The sequence below is a fragment of the Cavia porcellus genome, unplaced genomic scaffold, assembly GCF_034190915.1.
Source record: "Cavia porcellus strain 051 isolate PalLab524CR breed Dunkin Hartley unplaced genomic scaffold, mCavPor4.1 scaffold_24, whole genome shotgun sequence".
Classification (NCBI taxonomy): domain Eukaryota; kingdom Metazoa; phylum Chordata; class Mammalia; order Rodentia; family Caviidae; genus Cavia; species Cavia porcellus.
Window position 1 is genome coordinate 35,634,015 of NW_026947507.1, and position 18,373 is coordinate 35,652,387.

The window sequence follows — 18,373 nt, forward strand, 5'->3', positions numbered from 1 at the left end:
GGTATATAGCGGGCATGCGCGCGGCGGCGAGGGCCGGACGCTGCGAGGGAGGGGGCGCGCGGTGGTGTGCGTGGACGCGCTGAAGCAGCGGCCCAGGCCTGGTAGAAGAGGCTGCGCGGCAGCTGACGGCTGCAGGTGAGCGCGGGGCGCCGAGCGCGTGCGCAGGGAGAGCGGCCGGGAGCCGGTTCCACGATGGCGAGGGGAGGGGGGTCACCGCACGGTCCGTTTGGCCGCAGAGCGCGGGATGTGGGAACGGGAGAAGGGCACCCAGGACGTCAGTAAGCTTTGCGGAGAGGCTGAGACAGGCTTCGTGGAGCTGAGGGCCCGGAGCGCCCGGGCGCAGGAAAGTAGAGTGGATGGGTAAATCTGACGTGCTGCCTAGCGGCTCCGATGAGGCTTGTTGTCTGGACTTTGCTTTCCAGGAACTGTATACCCTCACTCGCGTCAGGCCACCCCTCAGCTGAAGATCAGTGCCCCCGATCTTTCAGCGGGGCAGGAGCTGGAGCCGTGGACCACATAGGAGGACGGAGCTAAACTCTCACCTGGCGTACAGCAAACAAGACTTTTGGGCTATTTTTGGTCAGTCCTGACCAAGTTGGGTAGTCAGGTTCAGTCTGCCCCCTCTTGGTGTTTTAGTAAGGCTACGGGACAGAATACCATTCCAACAGTTTCACCTTGCGATCCGGAGGGCCGATTAACCAGGGAATTTTCTTCTGCTATGGGTTGTGGGTTCTGTTTTACAGCTCGAGCATTTGCCAGGCCCTATGTTCCGCAAATGGTTAAATAGCTTGCGTGGCCAAGAGGACTCTGAACGTGAACCGGTGAGGGCCTGAGTGCTCTCCCATAGCTTCAACGGAAAGGTGGGGTCATTCTCCCCAGTAGCCTGGATCTGAATTTGTGACTTTAGTCCTGTTCCCAAGGTACTCTCACCCACCATTTGGGTAGGTGGAGCCTGCTAGGGGGTGGTGATGCTAGCCAGTGGTGAGGACCCATCTGGCTGAGGCTATCCTGGCCTCTGTTCTGGCTGTATTCCTAACTTCCTCTGCGACTTTGGAAAGGGCTCAGATCAGTTCTAAGGTCAGATGATCCCTTGGGCATAGTCTGTACAATTCTGTAATGTTTACCTTTAAAACTAGAAACTGAGGACAAGAGAAGGAATGTCTGGAATCACAACTTTTAGCAGCTAGAATTAGAAGCTGCTCCCTTCTGTTGGAGACCCAGGTGTGTTTCTCATCACTACTACAGTAGTGGTACTCTTCCTGCACTTTGTAGGTGTGACCAGGGCCATAGTGGACCTGGAGACCCTGGATATTGTTTCTTCTTCCTGAAGCATTAGGCCAGAAGGCTTCTTCCTAATTAATCTGGCTTTTGTTACTTACCTGGCCCCTGGGTGAGTAAAGGGCAGAAGGAGGAGATGAGCCAGCTGTTGGCTGAGAAACCCAGTAACCTAGGGGGAGGGAGTGGCCACTTTATTGATTTTGCCCCCCCCCCCCCCGCCGTTTTTTTTGGTGGTGGTACTGGGAATTGAACTCAGGGCATTTGCACTTACTTATTTATTTTTGAAATTGCAACTTGCTAAATTGGGCTCGAACTTAGGGCCCTCCTCCCTCAGCCTTTCAGAGTGCTGGGAGATGTGTGCCACTGTATCAGAGCTGGCCTTGTTCTTAGGAGAATTGTGGACTCCTTGAGATCCCAGCACTACGTGACTCTGAGCACAAATCCAAGCCCAATGTTGTCCTAGGGAGAAGAGCCAACCTGGATGCACAGGAGCTGGTCTGTGTTCTGGGGGCTGCTGGGCGGGTTATGGGCAGAAGCCCCGACTCCTGCTGTTGCAGACTCCTTGGGCAGAAAGAAGGGCACAGATGAGGAGTAAAGTAGCAAGCAGCACAAGGGAGGTCTCTTTGCTGGTTGCAGGTAGGTTCAGAGGAGAGCATTGTACTTCAGAGTGGGGGCGGGGCAGGAGCAGGGCTTTTGAGCCAGATAGGCCTGTGTTCAAATCACCCCTGGTCACTCTCCAGCATGGAGAAGCTGCCTAACCTTTGTGGGTCTGTTCTCAGCGCCCTGTGTGGTAGAGGCCTGGTCTTCATCTTTCTGGAACGGAGTGGTGATTTAGGGATCCCAGAAGCAGACTCAGCCAGCTGGGTTATAGGGCTGGTGTGAGTCTAGACACAGGGCAGGTTCCTCTCCTCTCTTCCAATTGTGGATGCCAGTTCTCTACTCTCTCCCATGGCCTGTGGGGCGTATCCCTGAGACTCCTTGACCAATCCTTGACCAAGCTTAGGAAAAAGAGATGCTCTTCCACTTTAGTTCTGAAAACCACTTTGAGTTCTTCAGGGAATAAATATTCTATCTCTGGGCTGAGGATATCTTTTTTTTTTTTTTTTTTGGTCTTTTTCATTTTTATCGGTACCAGGGATCAAACTCACGACTGCCTGCTTGCAAGGCAGGCGCTTATGCCCCTGAACTAAATCCCCAGCCCCCCCGAGGATGTCTTAACAAAGACTCCCAGTGCTTGTGTTGTGCTTGAGTGTGCATGTCTGCACATCTCTGTGTGTGTGTACACTACGTGTCATTCATAGGACTTCTGTTTTCAACACGTCCCACCTCTTTCCTTACCTGCCCACACTCCTTGCCAGTCCAGGAGAATTTCAGCATTGACAGAATCTTGGGAGCTAAGCAGCAGCCCTGTGAGTAGACTGTGGATGTTGGGAAGACGGACTACCTCATGTGCCAGAGTAATTTGCCAGTCTGTACTTGATTCCGAGAGAAAGTCGTGTCTAGCCGTTTTGCAGGACCACACACTGGTAGCATGTTGTCTGGAGGGACTTTGCATTAAAACAAGACACTTGACTGGACATGTTGTATACCTGTGATCCTCCCTGTTCAGGAAGCTGAGGCAGGAGGATTACAGTTTGAGGAGGCCCCCCAAGTTGCAATGCTTGCCTGTGGCCAAGGGACTTGATGAGGAAGACCTTGCAGACTACTGCAGTGCAGTGTGCTCCTTGGAACACCGAAGAGGAGGCAGTCAGTCACTTGTCCCTGTGCATATGAGACACAGGGTAGATGGACAGATGTCCCTCTGTTCGGGGGTTACTTCTGAGGGCATCTGCTCCTTTCTCTGTGCAGATGCCCCAAAGATAGGAGAGGGTGCAGAGTGAGTGAAGAGAGGGCCTCCACCCCCAGATGTCGGCAAGGTCACCCTCTGACCTGGGGCTGGATGCCAGGAGATAAGGAGTCCAGAGTCTGCTAGCTGGAGACTGCTGCCAGCCGGGCTTCGTGCCTGTCCTGGGGTGAGGGCTGCAAGGCTACCCCACTGCTATCAGCCCCAGATGGGCTCTTGTTGGGCCCAGGCGATACTGGGATGAGTAGCTTCCTGCTGGGCCCTGCAACCTGCATCAGGCCAGGAGCTCGGGAACCAGGGAGCTTGGGAGCCCTGCCTGCCCAGTGCTGGGAAACTCAGGTCCCTCCCTTGGCAACTGGAGATCTGACTGTTCTTCGCAGCCTCCGAACCTGAACCTGCAGCACATCAGCAGTGCAGTAGAGGGAGGGGTTGGGCCGGGGAGAAAGGACACCCCAAGTTTATTACTGCAGAGACCTGTAGTCAGCATACTCATTATTAGTAGTTAATTTTTAAAAATCCATTAAAAGTTGGGAATTTAAAAGAAAAATCATTTTAAGTCATTTAAGAGGTACATTTTTTATAGTTTTATTTACCCAGACTTTTTTTTGCAGTGCTGGGGATCAAACCTGAGTCCTCAGGCATGCTAAGCAAGTGCCACTAGGCAACTATACCCCAGCTCTTTTTTTTTGTACTGGGGATCGAACTCACGATATTGCACTTGCCAGGCAGGCACTTATGCCGTCCCTCGCTCTTTTACCAGGTCATTTAGTTTTGGGCTGAAGCCTTTTTCTCTGAGTCCCCAGGTCCTCTAATTAGACTTTTAAAATTGTGTATAAAAATCGTACCTATCTGAATCATCCGTGATTCCCAGGTTTCTTTACTTTGTTGAACATTTTCACCAGGCTCTATAGTTACATAGTTAAAAAAAAAAACAATCAGAACTGGCTCGCTTGTTTTTGTGTCCCCCCCCCCCCCCGCTTTTTGGACAGGGTCTCAGAATGCAGTTCAGGCTGACCCAGTTGGCCTCCAACTCATGGCAATCCTCCTGCCTCAGTCTCCTGAGTGCTGGAATTACAGGCCTGTGCCACCACACCTGGCTAGAGGAAATTCTGTGAAGTGAAATTGCTGAGTGAAAGGTCAAATACATCAAGTTTAATTGACTTTCATTTTTTAAAAAATTACATATCACTTTTTTAAAAGGGTTTTTGAGACAGGGTCTTGTTCTATAGTTCAGGCTGCCCTTGAACTCACTATGTAACTCAGGCTGGCCTTAAACTTTTGGCAGCCCTTCTGCCTCAGCCTCCCAGTGCTGGAAATACAGGCCTGTGCCACCACACCTAATCTAAAAAAAAGAATTTAATTTTGCAGACCACATTTAGAATCCTATGCATGTCTCTGAGCATACCACCTTGAACATGCCCAATCTAATCTGATTTTGGAAGCAAGAGACCTACATATGCGTAATTGAATTGCAGTTCTTTTTTTCTTATGTCTTTCTAATTTAGTCATTCTCATGCTTTTTCACACTAAGGCCCTTTAATACTATCATTTGTTTTTATGGCTAAATCTGTTGATATTTGCTCTGTCAAAACATCAAACTGAGAAATTTTTAACAAGTGATTTATTCACATAAACTACAAAAACAAGGCCATTATACATTAATGTATAAAATATTTTAACTCAGTGAGTTGTACACACCTGTAATCTCAGTGCTTGAGAGGCTGAGGCAGAAGAATCACTGCAAGTGTGAGGCCAACCTGTGGCTACATAGTGAGTTCAGGGCCAACCTAAACTGTAGTGAGACCCTGCCTCAAAACAACAACAAAGCCCACTCCCCTAAAATCAGACTCACCAAATTCAAAGACCCAGTTAAAAAATGGGCATCTGAGATGACTATACACTTCTCAGATGAAGAAATACAAATGGCAGATAAATATATGAAAAAATGTTCAACATTGCTAGTCATTCAAGAGATGCACATTAAAACAACACTAAGATTCCATCTCACCTGAGAAAGAATGACTGTCACCAAGAAATCAACCAATAACAGATGCTGGAGGTGCTGTGGGGAAAAAGGAACCCTTCTCCATTGTTGGCGGGAATGTAGACTGGAGCAGCCACTGTGGGAAACAGCATGGAGATTCCTCAAAAAACTAGAATTAGAGGTCCCATTTGACTTAGCTATTCCCCTTCTGAGCATCTTCATAGAAAAATTGAAAACATTACGAAGCAATATATGTGCACCCATGCTTATAGCAGCACGATTTGTAATAGTTAAATCTTGGAAACAATCTAAGTGCCGATCAACTGAGGAATGAATAAAAAAGATGTATTTTTTACACAATGGGATACTACTCAGCCATAAAGAAGGATAAACGTGAGGCTTTTATAGGTAAATGGATGCGAATTGAGATGAAGGTTTGTACTGATATCGACAGGAGAAAAAAAAGGATCAAACTCACAACCTTGTGCTTGTCAGGAAGGTGCTTGTGCCACTGAGCTATATCCCTGGCTCTGACTGGAGAAATTTTTATGCCCATATCTTGTACCCTGAGCAACTTCTTTAAAGATAGCAGCATGTGTTGTATTAACTATAGTTATTTTTCCTATATTTTATAGTGAAATTTTGTTTTACCTTTTCTCCATGGAGGAGTGTCTTCTTTTTCTTTTTGGTACCAGGAGTCAAACTCAGGCCTCACGTTTGCCAGGCAGATGCTGTGCCATTAGTTATATCCCTGGCTCTAGCTTTTTTCCATGGAGTAAATTTTTTTTTTTTTTTTTTTTTTTTTGCCAGAGATTGAACTCATGACTTTGCACTTGTCAAGCAGGTGCGTATGTCGCTGAGCTAAATCATCAGCCCCTATGGAATAAACAATTAAAAATTAAAAACCCACTACCCTTTAAATCTTTCAGAAACTTAAATATTCCTCAGAACTTCCTAGTTATTTGGTATTTTATACTATTTTATGGATGTATCATAATTTACTCAGCCATTTATTTTATTAGCTAATTAATTATTATTAATTACTCCCCAGCGCCTTCATGCTGTGCTCTAGCCCCAGCTGTTTTTATTTCTTATTTTGAGATAGGGTCTTATGGAGTTGCCCAGGCAGGGGAACTTGGCATTCTCTTGCCTCAAACTCCCCAAGTGCCAGCTTTATAAGTGCTCGTCACCATGCCTAGCTCCTTTAATTTTAAATTGATGCATAGTGTACAGATTTATGGGGTGTCATTTTCTCTACAGGATCTAGTTATTAGCCGAAGCAGGCCTCAAACTCACAATCCTCATGCTTCAGCTTCCCAATTGCTGGGATTATGGGCAGGAGCCACCATACATGGCTTTAAATTTTTTAATCAGATATGCTGAGACGTTGCAAAAATAGATTCCTCATGCTGTCATACAAGTTACCAAGAGCCGAGAATCAACACTGGCACTGTATTGCAAATGCAAGCCTTTGCTAAATGTCACAGTTATCTTCAGTAATGTCCTTTTCCTGTTCCAGACCAGACTGACATGCAATCCCATGGTACATCTCCTAGGGTCCCTTGCAATCTGTAGCAGTGCCCGCCTTCCCCCCCCCCCCTTAGCCTGCGGACCTGCATTTTGTGGGAGGACAGCAAGAGTGAACATTGTGTCCCTTTTCAAGCACAGCCTTATAATGAGATACTCAGAGAGAGAGAATATGTGTGTACATGTGCTAGAAATTGAGCCTAGTGCCTCTTCTGCTAAGCATATGTTTTGCCACACCCTCTGTCCCTAGTCTGTCCTACTACTGGTGATATCTACCTGGTCACTTGGTTACATTGGTGTCTGTTGCCTTTCCCCACTGAAAAAGGGGCCTTTTTTTATTTTTAAGTTCAGGCCCCCTTTGAGACCATGCAACACTGTTTCTTCTTGTACTTTCATCCTCTAATTTTAGCAGCCATCTGCTGATTACTATGGGTTTGCCTGAGGATTGACTCCTTTTGCATTTTGTTTTGAGTTTTGAGATAGGGTCTCACTATATAGTTCTGGCTGGCTTTGAACTCACAATGGAGCTGACCTCTAATTTGTAAAAGTCTTCCTGCTGTACCTCCCAGGTGCTGGGATTACAGGTTTGAGCAGCCACCATGTCTGGCGTTCTTTTCTTTCTCTCACCTTTGACTGTTATATTCTCAGCCCTAATATTTTTTTTATTTTTATTTTATTTTTTTTATGAGACAGGCTCTCACTAAGTTGCCCAGGCTGGACTTGGACTTGTTCCTGCCTCCGCCTCCTGGAGTGCTGGAGTTACAGGTGAACTCCGCCATCACAGCTCAACCATTTTCTTAATATTGGGTTGGGGATTATTATCTAATCATTTTGCTTCTGTCGTTATGATTGTGATCAGCACACATTTTCTTGTGTGAGCTATGGCTCAGCTCACCTGTAGAAGATAGAATATGGAGGCAGAGGTAAACATCCCTGGTTAAGCCGGCATGGTGGCACATGCCTATAATCCCAGCACTCAGGGGTTGAGGCAGGAGGCTCTTCTTGAGTTCCAGGCCAGCCTGAGCTCCATGCCAACGCACAAAAAGCAGGAGGTTCTGTATCTAGAGGTGCACTTGAGTATGCTGAATGCTCCATCAACATCCAGCTATAAAAATAACTACAACTCGTTTCCGCTACCACCTGCTCCTGGTAGGCAGGTGTTTAACACTGTCCATGGGATGAGTTAATGGGAAATCAACCAGAACAGGAAGAAGAAAGGATGCCCAGTGTTCCCAGCTCTGTTACTGTGACCAGAGTTAGTCTTAGACTGCTCCAGGATCGAAGGCCTGTCTATCATCTAGCAGAGCAGACAGGCACATGAGCACCACTGACACCCCTGTGTCACCTCCATTGTGTTATTCAGAAGTCTGGGCATCATGTCATGTTGACTGGGGATCCTGCAAAGCTGGAATCCAGGTGTCCCTGGCATTCTCACTGCGGGTGTAGATGAGACTCTGCCAAGCACATGATGGAGCAGAATTCAGCTTCTTGTGACGATAAGACCGACCCTGCTTTTCTAGTTGGTCTCCAGCCAAGAACTGCCTTCAGTTCCTACAGGGCCCCCCACGTTTCCTTCCCTATCTCAGTGCCAACTAAGAACTAAAATCCCTTTCTTCAGTCGCTTCAACACAATCCCAGACCCGAAGTCGCATATCAAAGATCTAGCCCACACACATAGGCCAGGTCTCTGTTGGCTGTCTTCAGATTCTGACAACTGAAGCTAAAGTGATCAGGCCTCCGTCCCAGCCGCAGTGTTTACCTAGTACATATATTCGTTTCCCAGGGCTGCCTGACAAGTTACCACAAGGGTGGTTTCCCAAAACAGAAACGGATCTCCTAATCAGGAGGCCAGGGCCCTGGTGGGGAGGGAATCTGTCCTTGCCTTTTCCAGCTGCTGGTGGCTCCCAGAATCTCTTGGTTTGGGGGTAATGTCGGCTCCAGTCTCTGGCTGTGTTCACACCACCTTCCCTTCTGTGTATTGGTGTCTAGATCTCCTTTCTCCTTTTCTTTTGGTCCCTCCTGACCCTGTAATCTTCCTCAACCTCTCAAGTGCTGGGATTATAGGTCTTGTAAAGACCTAGGTCATTCTCTTCAGGGACCATCCAGATACTGGGCTGATTATCATCAAAGACTCTACTTTCCAACCTAGTTCCACCTGAGGTTTCAGGTGGACACTAGTAATTATTAAATGTTTTTATTTTGTGGTGCTGAGGATTGAACCCAAGGCCTTGAACTTGCTAACCAAGCACTGGATCACTTAGCTACATCCCAACCCTTTTTATTTTGAGGCCAGGTCTCATCGGATTGTCCAGACTAACTCAAACTTGAAATTCTCCTGTTTCGTCCTCCTGAGTAGCCAGGATTCCAAATGTGTGCCACCATGCCCAGCACTTCCTACCTTAAAAAAATTTTTTTTAATTGACATAAGACAAACACTGTAATACCAGTACTTGGGGAGGCAGGAGGATTATAAATTTCAGCCCAGACTGGGCTACTTAGTCACTTAGCAAGAGCCTATCTGACATTTTTGGAAAATGCTGGGGATGCAGCTCACGTTGAAGTCTCTGGGCTCAATACCCAGAGGCACAAATAAGTATAATAACATGGTTAGGAAGATTACATGAAATAATGCACCTGTGCGTAGGACAGGGCCAGGCACAGCGGTGGGTCCTAGCAGTGCTAAGTGGGATCCTGACAAAACTCAAGGGGAGAAGGCAGTGCACGGGCACTGGCATGTGCTGGGCAGGCACATCCAGGGCCGAGCCGGCGCTGCCTGCAAAGCCTGCTGGGACCCAGGCTCTCCTCCCTGGAGCATCTCGCCCTTTGTCTCCTGGCACGTGGAGGGCTTCATCCTGTGCTTGTAGCTCACCTTGCACCTTTAGGCAGGAAGAGGTGGGAGCGAGGAGGAGGCGCTGTACAGCCTGGCACAGCTTCACCTACATTTGTCTTCTTCCAGAAGAAAGATTGGGTTCTGGTTTTTTTGTTTTTTGAGACATATTCTTTTTTTTTTTTGGTTCTGGAGATCGAACTCATGACCTTATGCTTGCTAGGCAAGTACTTACACCACTTAGGTAAATCCCCAGCCACTGGGTTCTTTTTTTTTTACCACCAGAAATTTACAGTAGAGCCTGGTGTGGTGGCGCACACCTATAATGCCAGCGCTTGGGAGGCTGAGACAAGAGAATCACTGCAAGTTTCAGGCCAGCCATAAAGGGTTAAAGGCCAGCCTGAGCCACACAGTGAGTCCCTATCTCAAATAACAAACAAAACACCAATGGTAAGAATAAGTAATTTTTAACTTACCACATTGGCAGACACAAAATATTTTGATATTCAACCTTGATGAGAACCCTGTGAAGTAGATACACATGGTAATGAGAATATAAAATTAGTTAAATGTTCAGCTGTAATGTAGCAAATCATATACAGCTGGGCACCCCAGCTCTGAAAATCCAAAATTGGAAATATTCCAAGAGTCTGAAATGTTTGGAGTGCCAGTTTCACACTAGGAAACTTTGTTTCATCCACAAAATTATTAAAAATGCTGTCCCCAGTTGTCTTCAGACTATAAGGCACATGTGAGACAAATACATTTTATCTTGGTGTGGTGCTATGCACCTGTAATGCCAGCATGCTCGAAGGTTGAGGCAGGAGAGCCACATCACAAGCTGGAGCCCAACCTAGGAATTTAGGGAAACCATCTCACAATATTTAAAAAGGGACTTGGTCTGAAACTCAATGTGAAGGCCTTGAATTCAGTCCCCAGCATGCAAATCTTATGTATTTGTAAATATTCCAAAGAAAGGTATCTGAAATCTGAAATACTTACCTGGGCCTAATCCTATCCACTGGGACGCTGAGGCAGGAGGATTGCTGCAAGTTTGAGGTCAGCCTGGCTATAGTGAGTTCAAAGTCCCCTTGAATTACATAATGAAACATGTCTCAGTAAACTGCCCCCCCTCCAAAAAAAAAACCCCACCAAAAATAAAAAATAAAATCAGAAACACTTGATACAAAGCATTTTTTAAAAGGAATACTCAACCTATAGAAAGCTCTTTTTTTTTTTTTTTTTTGGTGGTGTTAATAGGATTAAACCTAGAGCTTTTCTTTTGAGGTGTGGCTGGAATTGGTGATCCTCCTGCCTCAGCTACCACAGTGCTGAGATTACAGGGCCATCCTGCCCAGCTCTTTTAGTAAGCTCTTGTTTTACTAAAGAACCCAGTTGACTGCAGCCCTACTTGTGGTCCCTGGACCCCAGCACTCTTCCTTCCATTCTGGGGAGCTTTTCTTCACCCTGTAGGGCCCAGCTTCTCTGAAGCTCATCTCTCCCCAGGGATTGCTGGACTACCCTCTGCCCGAGGGGATCCTGCTGGCAGGGCTGGCAGATCTGAGCAGCTGAGTTCTTTCACTTTCTTTCCTGGAAACCCCAGAGGGTCTGCTGATCAGGAGAGCCTTGGACTGTCACAGGCTCCCCAACTTGTTCCTGGAAGCCAGAGGCTCCCTGGCCAGCCCCCAGCGGTCCTGTTTTCTTAGCCCAGAGTCCAGAGGCTTGGGGCCAGTTATATCCCTGTTGCCTGCAGGGACATGGCCTGCTCTGCTCTGTCCTCAGTGGTGTCCCGTGCTCTCTGCCCTCGGCCCGGGTGGCGTGCCCTGACCTATCAGTTTCCCTGCTGCTCACTTACCCCGAGTTGGCTGTGCTCCAACTGAACGGCTGGGCCTGTTCTCAGGGCCCCTGGTGGTTTGCAGGCAGCCAGCCATGACAGTTCCCGTCTCCCTTCCCAGAAAGGTGGAAAAAGTACAAAGTCAACCCTTTCCTCCAGAGCTGGCAGCTGACCACAGGCCTCTTATGTCTCCTTTCCAGTCCTTCTCTCTGCAGCCGCCCCCTGACCTCCAGGGGACTGTGCCTATGACTTTGCCCTCCCCCGCAGCTGGCTGCCGAGAGGGGCAGTGCGCGCAGGGAGAAATTCAGTTTCCATGAGCGGTGCAGAAGTGCCAGAAACAGCCTGAACGCATAGGCTTCCCTTTTCCTGCCCCTTCCCCGAGGCAGAGTGAAAGTGTTATTTTTGGTGGCATCATCAGATGGCTGCCATCCTTGGCAATCTGATATGAGGAAACAGATTATTCATAATGAAAAAAGAGTCTTTTGTTTGACACACGGTCTCCCTGGGTCGTTCAGTCTGGCCTCAAACTCAGAGATCTTCCTGCCTCAACCTCCCAAGTGCTGAGATTATAGGCATGCACTCCCATGCTTGGCTACTTAAATTGTTATGTGTGTTATTTTTTATTTTAGATTCTGGAGTTTGAATCCTCTGAGCTGTATCCCCATTCCTTTTCGTATTTTTTGAGGCAGGATCTTGCTAAGTTGCTGAGCCTAGGCTCAAATTTAGAATCCTCCTGCCTCAGCCTAGGAATAGCTAGACTTGCAAGCGTGTGCCCTACAACTAGCTGTAGATTTCAGATTTGGGCACTTGCTATCTTGTGTTTATTATGCTGGTAAACAGGCAAGACTAGCAGGAAAGGCTGTGTGCTAAGGGGAGACCAGAAGGCTGGCTAAGGAGTTTCAGTTTATCTCAGCTAACATTTTAGCATTTCTGCCACTCAAATTCCTTGTGCACCATGGGCTTTACTAGGGAAATGTGAATGGGCTCCTGTCCTCGGGGAGTGTGCAGTGCAGTGACTTCGTATTGGGAGGACTCCTTCCAAGCCTTCATGGAAGAGGTCTCCCGGAAAGAGCAGGACACAAAGTGAGATGGTTACTCCAAGCTTGAAATGAAATTATTCCATCCACACGGTCACTGATGGGCTTCTGAATCATCGCCAGCGTTTCGGTGAACAGTGCTGTCCTAAGAATTCTCAGTCAGTTTTCTTCCTCTGTCTGGGATTAAAGTCACGTGAACTGGAGTATACACAAGCTGGGGAACCCTTTCTGTGTGATAGTCCTCGGGGCTGGCATTGGCAGGGGAGAGTAAGCTGTTAAGTCTGGTGAGAATGTCGATCCCTTTTTAAAGGGTGGGTAGGGAGGGGAAAGGCGAGTAGAAATACATGCACAAGGAGTTATGATGTTAGCAAAGTCACTTTTATACCCATTGCCTAGAAAGGGCCACATACCCAAGCCTTGTTTTTTTTTTCCCCTAACCTGAGAACAGAGAGCTGCACCTGTGTGCTCCTGATCTGTAACACGTGATGTTGATTTATTGCTGTGTACTGCAGGCTGTGTGGCCCGGCTGCCCTTCCTATGGGACATAGTGCTCTGGATAGTGCCTCTGCCAAGCTCTGGCCCTGGCAGAGACAGAGACTCTGGAGGGCAGAAGGCTGGACCCTTAGCATCTCCTATGCACCTTTGATGGAAGATGCCCCCTAGGGCCCTGCCTTTGACCCCATACCCCTACCTATTGCGCCCTTGGGGAAGGCCAGGACCCATTCTACAGTTTATATGGAGGGAGAGTGATACTAGATTAGCATTTTCAGACTGGTAGGATACAACCAAAGCTGTGACCTCACAGTGCCAGCCTAGTGTTCTGAGATAGCCAGATCTGGAAACCAGGAGGAAGGTGGCTGTCCCAATGGGGTGGCCGATCTCTGACCACTTTCCCTCTGTGGGGTGCAGCAGGGCCATGTGGGAGAGCAGGAGCAGGCCAGAGGAGTGCCCTGGCCCCAGGCAGAGCTCAGGTGTGCCTTGCTGCTGGGTGAGGGCAGTGGGGTGCAGGGGACTTTACTGGAGCAGGGGGTGATGTGACAGCTGTTAGGTGGGAGCAGGAGAGGAGTGGAGACGGGTGGCTGGCGCAAGCAGCAGACAGCTGCAGTTTCTCTACTGATGCCTGCAGCCTTAGGCAGCAGGGTGGCTCTCGGCAAGCCCTGAGCAGGCCCTTTGCCTCAGTAACCGGACCGGGGTTGCCTGTGACCTTGGCTGGAGATCTCGCTGTGTGGGAGGCTGGGACAGCAGAGGGGAAACCAGGGGAAACCAGAGGAATTATGATTCATGAATGTGATTACTCAACTCCACTGCCACCTTTCTTGCCCAACTTGGAAATAAGGGTTTTTTTCCTTCTCTTTTTTTCAATGACCTTTCTTCTGAGGGTAGGGTTCATTTGTAATACCAATGAGTTGATAAATGCTTAGGCTTACCGACACCTCAGAAGCCCAGGTGCTGCCTTGTCTTCCTGCTGGGTTAGGAGTCAGTGCTGGTGAGCAGACAGAGCTGGAAGGCCAGCTCCTGAGTGAGAAGGGCTGGATGGTAGCTCTTTACATTTTATTCTTTTGTCTTTTTTGAGACAGCATTTTACTATAAGGTTCAGGTTGGCCTTGAACTTAGTATGTAATCCAGGCTGGACTCAAATTCAAGATGATCCTCCTGCCTCAACCTCTGTTATGCTGAGATTACAGTTGTGTACCACCACACCCACCTTCCTCTCTTTTCCCTTTGGTTCTGGGATCTGAAATGGAACATTAACTCTGGCTCTTTTACCAAGAGCTGCAGACCTAAGGCATTAGGGTTTACTTTGATCACCCTGGAGCTTTGATTAAAACCCACATTGCTGAGCCTTGAGTTTCTGAATTAGCCCGGCTGAGGGTGGTGAGAGGTATAGGAGCAGGTTCCCAGTGCTGGTGACACTGCTGTCCTGGGGCCATACTGTGAGAACAGCTTTCCTAGAGATGCGATTGCACAGAACTTGGCTTCTCAGCCTGGAGCCTGGCCAGACCGGAGCTCAGAGTCTGGGATGAGGAACGGACAAGAGCCATCTTGCAGGGTCAGAGGCTGGGGCAGACAGTCCTGCTTTCTAGCCAAGCTTGGAGCCAGGTGCTCTTGGGGTACCCACAGTGTTGCCAGGGAGAGCTGGAGTTTCCAAATGACCCACTTGCACAGCATGAGAGTTGAGCACAGGTTGCACAGCACTCAAGGTAGATGGCGGTGGTTTTTGTAGTCTTTTTTTTTTTTTTTTTTTTGAGACATGATCTCACTCGGTGGCCCTGGTTGGTCTCAAACTCACAGCGATGGGCCTGTTTCAGTCTCCCAGGTGCTGGGATTACTGGTGTACACCACCATGCTCAGCTGGGGGTGGTCTTTCCTAAACTCTACTTGTGTCCTCTGACAAGGGACCTGTCCATTCTGCAGTGGGTGACTGAAGACCAGTAGCCCTTACGGGGAAGGGTCAGCAGGCCAGGCTGGGTTGCTGTGAAGCCTAGAGCCAGTAGGAAGAAGCACTGTTCTTGAGGCCAGACTGGGTCTGCAGTCTCCATCTGGACAGCTGAGGAAGCCTCCTGTCTGGTCCCCCAGTTCCTGCCTGTTCTCCAAACATCAGCCAGGCTGAAGATATAACAGTGGCGGAGCGCTTGCTTGGCACGTGCAAGCCTCAGGGTCCTTTTCTCTGTGCAGGGCTTTATGTAAGCCCCTGTGGGCACCAAATTGTTTAGTATGTGCCATCTTCACTGAGTCTCCAAATGTTTTCCATTTTGCATTTTATTTTTTAAAAATTTTATTTACTTTTTAAGACAGTCTTATGATGTACAAAGGTCAGGCTGGCCTGGAGTTCATGATGTAGTTCAGACTGGCCTGGAACCTGTGATAATCTTCTTGCCTCAGCCTCCTGAGTGCTGGGATTACAGACATGTACCACCATGCCAAGCCTCCGGGTCTCCAAACATAGCTGCGAATCCTGGAATGTTCACCCCCTCCTTTCGCTTCGCTGGACTCACTTTTCCATGTCCCACAGGTCTCAGTTGGAACATTTTACTGGGAGAGTTGCCGTGACCCCTGACACCACCTCTGCTACCTGCTGTGTGCCCTGGCACCCGCAGTGCTCGGCCTGGCACTCTAAAGGGTGGATGGTACCCACCAACCTGTTCCCTGGTTGTCCACACTAAGGTAAAGCAGGTTTCTCTGGGGGTCCTGGCCTGTTCTGAAGTAGCACATCCTGTGGGTATTGAATTATAACCCCACCTTCTAAAGGCAGAAGATTGAAAGCTCAGTGTGGTAGGGCTTCGAGTGTAGCTCGCCTAGCATTTGACTGCCCTGGGTTGGATCCCTAGCTCCATATACTCAAAAAACTCCCCAAAAGCATATTTTTTCCAAATACTGTTGCTGTAAAATTCCCAGCGTGATTCAGACCCTGCCAGTTAGATGTGCTCATTCTGGTGGGAAGAGCTGGCCACCACCTCGGGGTAGATCCCGGGACTTCCCCTTTGCTGGCATGGCCCCCGGCAGGGACAGCATAATTCTGGAGCGGGGAGCTTCCCATGCAGTTGCTACTTGGTAGCAGCAGAGGCCACAGGTCCCTGGCAGCCCAGTCTGCAACGTGATCCTGTGCAGCCTGGGAGCCCAGGAGCTCGGCCTACGCCATTGCTTCTGCTCCTCCGTGCACCCCCAGGCCATTTAATATCCTGCAGAAGCCACTTCTGCCCACATCGAGCAGACCCTACCTCGAGGTCAGGCCCACCCTTGCCGTCCTCATGTGGGTGAGTTGCTTGCAGAGGTGTTTGCTCTCTCTGCTGTATGAGGGAAGGGGTGCGGTGACTGGAATAATCCCTAGTTGGCTGCAGGTGAAGAGTATTTGTTGAATGAGTGAACTTTTGCATAGAAGCTTTTTCTTTTTTCTTTTCTTTTTTTTTTTTTTTTTTTTTTCCAGAACTGGGCATTAAGCCCAGGGCCTTTTCACTGAGCTATGCCCCCAGCCCAACTTAATTTTACTACTGTATTTTGAGAAAGAGTCTCTCTAAAGTTGCTAGGTTGCCCAGGCTGGGCTCAAACCTGTGATCCTCTGTCTCAGGCTCCCAGAGTGCAGGGACTACACCCTCTGCACCAGACGCTAGTACACCTTTCATTTAAAAAAAAATATTGAATGGGCCAAGGAGATAGCTTAGTGGTGCTGCACCTGCATGGCAAGCACAAGGTCCTGAGTTCGATTGCGAGTACCCCAAAGAAAAAAGTCTTGATTGATGCACAATTCTTTTTTTTTTTTCTTTTTCCAAGATAGGGTCTGGCTGTGTGGTTCAGACTGGCCTTGAACTCTTGGCAGTCCTCTTGCCTCAGCCTCCCGAGTGCTGGATCATAGACATGTACCACACACCTGGTTGTTTCTTTTCTTTTCTTTTTTTTTTTTTGTCTTTTTGAGACAGGGGTCTCCCTTTGCAGTTCAGGCTGAACTTGAGCTCACTTTGTAGCCTAGGCTTGTCTCGAACTCACAAAGATCCTCCTGCCTTAGCCTCCCAAGTGCTGGGATTATAGGCGTGAGCCACTAATACTGCTCGGTCTTTTCATTTAAAAAAATAGTGGCACACTTTAGATACACATAGTGATAACATTAGTCATAAGGAATACCTGTATGTAATATATCTTGCTTCCTTTTTTACCCCCATTCCCTTCCCCTTCCTTTAACACCTCTTCTCTTTGTTTACAAAAGCTTTGTTTCCATTGTTTTGCTTATAGTCCTTTTTCTTGTCCTTTCTTTCCCTCTCCCTGAACATTTTCTTCCCATTTCTCAGTATCTGTTATACATTTTGGTCCTTATTTACCTTTCTAGTTTCTCACACCAGAAAAACAATGCAGTATTTAAACATGTGTCTGATTTATATCTTTTAATAGTATGGTCTCGAGGTGCATCCATTTACCTAGAAATGTCTCAGGCTTAGCCTTCTTTATGATAGAGTAATACTCTTTTATGTAAAAAAAAAATGTCTTCTTTATCCATTCATATGTTGGAGGCAGGATCTGAATAAATTGCCCAGGCTGGACTTGAACTTGCCATCCACCTGCCTCAGCTTCCCAGAGTACTCAAATTACAGGTATATACCACTACACCTGGATTGAATTGGACTGGATTGGATTGCATGTTAAATATGTCAGGTATGACTGTGCGTGGCGGTGTATACCTGTAATCCCAGCACCTGGGAAGTGGAGGCAGAAAGATTACTATAAGTCTTAGGCCAACCTGAATGAGGCCCTGCCTTAAAAAAAAAAGGCTGGTAGTTGTGAGCTAGCTAGAGTTAATTAGTGTAAATGAACTTCAAGGTTAGGTTGTTTTTAGCAGATCGGATAATAGATGGTTATGGCAGCTAACTTCAGGTGATTGGGACAGAACTGGCCTGTGGGTCCCAGGAGGACAAAAGAGTCCCAGGTGCTGAGCTATCTGTTCGTCAGGCTATAGCAGCCATGCCAATGTTGGTTAGAAAAGTTAGACTTCTGCTCTTCCAGCAGAAATTTTCTGCCTCCAACTTCTTGTCCCAATACTGTGCCAGGCCTGTGTTGGAACAGACAACTCTCTTTGCCCTTAAGGACAAAAATCCAGTTAGGGGATTTCCAGGGAGACAGGTAATTAGGTGTCCAGTATAGTGCGAGAAAACTACTGAGCGTAGTCCAAGAAGGCTTCCTGGAAGAGGAGATGCCTGAGATGAGCCCCAAGAGAGTGAGTTCGGGACTAGGAAAGGGCATTGTCTCAAGAAATGAAGAAACGGGAGGGACTGGTCTGAAGTGCTGTGCTGTATCCCCAAAGCCTTGTCTCCCGGGTGGCCGTGGAGCTCCGTCATTTCACACTTTGACGGAGCCAGAGATCCACACTGTGCTACTGTCAGGTCGCACATTTGAACCCCGGTCTTTCTGAGTTGTGCTGTTTCATCAGACCACGAAATCCTGCTTTTTATTTATTTGACCCCAAATAAAAACCAGGGAGTTTTGCTTCAAGTGGGTGACGTAAGTGGCAGATGTGAGCAGCACCTCGTTTGCTAAGCCACACACTGGACCCCAGGGT

The 18,373-nt window shown here is 48.0% G+C and overlaps 1 protein-coding gene across 4 annotated transcripts in view; it reads left to right on the forward strand.

The window, feature by feature from the left end:
- The window catches only part of Slc39a14 (solute carrier family 39 member 14), a 39,853-nt gene continuing 21,480 nt past the window's right edge, over window positions 1–18,373 (forward strand). For 2 of the 4 annotated variants that reach the window (XM_013143526.2, XM_013143528.3), the window contains exons 1-2: window positions 1–135; window positions 15,344–15,495. The gene's annotated coding sequence lies outside the window, so the exon portion shown is untranslated. The remainder of the gene's footprint in view (window positions 136–15,343; window positions 15,496–18,373) is intronic. The other 2 variants (XM_005008109.3, XM_003479655.4) reach the window with 2 other exon arrangements.